We start from the raw sequence: 2,165 nt of genomic DNA, 5'->3' as shown, positions 1-2,165 counted from the left end.
ATGACCGGCGCCCAAGAAGCCCAAGGGCGGCAGGCCGGCTTGGCAGCCCGCCTTCTCCTACGAGCAAACCCTTGATGCCCCTTGCAAGTTCCACAGCGGCGCGAAGCCGTCCAACCACACGACCCGGAAGTGCAACTGGCTCACCCGAATCTCTAAGGGCGAGGGGCTCTTGCCACCTCCGCCTGCCGGCCCGCCGCCTCCGCCTCCGCCGCCTCCGGCCGCTCGGCCCGCAGTCGGGGCCGTGCATGACGAGTTCCCTGATGAGCAAGCAACCTACATCGTCTTCACCAGCCAGCCCGAAGACCGGCGTAGCAGACGCCGAGAGCACCAGGAAGTCGGCGTGGTCACTGCCAACCCCGCTGAACACATGCATTGGTCAGAAAAGCCCATCAGCTGGAGCCGGGCCGACCATCCGGAGGTGATGCCGTCTCCCGGCTCTTACGCTCTGGTCCTGGAAGCCACCCTTGCGACGGACAGACGCGCCGCCCGCTTCTCCCGTGTGTTGATAGACGGCGGGAGCAGCATCAACATCCTGTATCGTGACACCCTGGAGAAGGTGAACGTCAAGACAAAACAGCTCACGCCCACTCGGACAGTGTTCCACGGCATCGTACCCGGCCTGTCCTGCGCCCCCATTGGCAAAATCAAGATTGATGTACTTTTTGGGGACAAGGAGCATTTCCGCCGGGAAGCAATCTGGTTTGAAGTGGTGGACCTGGAGAGCCCTTACCATGCATTGCTGGGCCGACCTGCCTTGGCCAAATTCATGGCGGTTCCCCACTATGCATACCTTAAGATGAAAATACCAAGCACCAAAGGCGTCATCACCGTAGCCGGTGACTACAAGAAGTCCTCCGAGTGCGCAGCGGCCAGCAGCCGGCTGGCCGAGTCCCTTGTGATCGCCGAAGAGAAGAAGATGCTGGACCGAGTCGTGGCCATAGCAGGCAAGCAGTCGGCCGTGTCCCCCGACCCCAAGGAGCATGATGCTCAAGGATCTTTCCAGCCGGCCAAGGAGATGAAGAAAATACCCCTTGACCCCGAGCATCCAGAGAGGTTTGCCGTTATCGGGGCAAACCTGAACAGCAAATAGGAAGGCGAGCTCGCCGATTTCCTCCATGAGAATCGGGACATCTTTGCGTGGTCCCCCAAGGACATGCCGGGTGTTCCGAGGAAATTCGCCGAGCACAAACTACATGTTCGAGAAGACGCAAAGCCAGTCAGAAAACCCCTTCGCCGGCTGTCGGAGGAGAAACGCATGATCGTAGGGGAGGAGATAGCCCGGCTCTTGGCGGCCGGCTTTATCATGGAAGTTTTCTTTCCAGAGTGGCTCGCCAACCCGGTCCTTGTGCTAAAGAAGAATAACAAGTGGCGCATGTGTATAGACTACACAAGTCTCAACAAGGCCTGCCCCAAAGATCCTTTTGCCCTGCCAAGGATAGACCAAGTGATAGACTCCACAGCCGGATGCGAGCTGTTGAATTTTTTGGATGCTTACTCCGGATATCACCAGATAAAGCTAGACCCGGATGACCGCCTGAAGACCGCCTTCATCACGCCGTTCGGAGCCTTCTGCTACTTGACTATGACATTCGGCTTGAGAAATGCCGGTGCCACCTTTCAGCGTTGCATGCAGAAGTGCCTCCTCAAGCAGCTCGGCAGGAATGCCCACGTTTACGTGGACGACATCGTAGTGAAGACGGAGAAGCGTGGCACCTTGCTGGAAGACCTCACGGAAACATTCGAGAACCTATGCCGGTTCCAAATCAAGCTCAACCCCGAGAAATGCGTGTTCGGGGTGCCGGCCGACCAGCTCCTAGGCTTCCTGGTCTCCGAACGCGACATCGAATGCAACCCAGCGAAGATCAAGGCCATCGAGAGAATGGCGATCCCCACCAAGCTCCGAGACATTCAGAAGTTCACCGGGTGCTTGGCCTCCTTGAACCGCTTCATGAGCCGGCTCGGAGAAAAAGCTCTCCCCCTCTACCGCCTCATGAAGAAGAGCACTCACTTCGAGTGGAACGACCAGGCCGACCAAGCTTTCCACGAGTTAAAGAAGATGCTGGCCACGCTGCCTGTCCTCGCGGCGCCGACCGAGAAAGAGCCCATGATCCTTTACATCGCTTCAACCAGCCGGGTGGTCAGCACCGTCATCGTAGTCCAGCGCC

Source organism: Triticum urartu, chromosome 7A, assembly GCF_056163025.1.
Source record: "Triticum urartu cultivar PI428250 chromosome 7A, HENAU_Tu73, whole genome shotgun sequence".
NCBI lineage: Eukaryota > Viridiplantae > Streptophyta > Magnoliopsida > Poales > Poaceae > Triticum > Triticum urartu.
Note: the sequence above shows the minus strand (reverse complement) of the source record.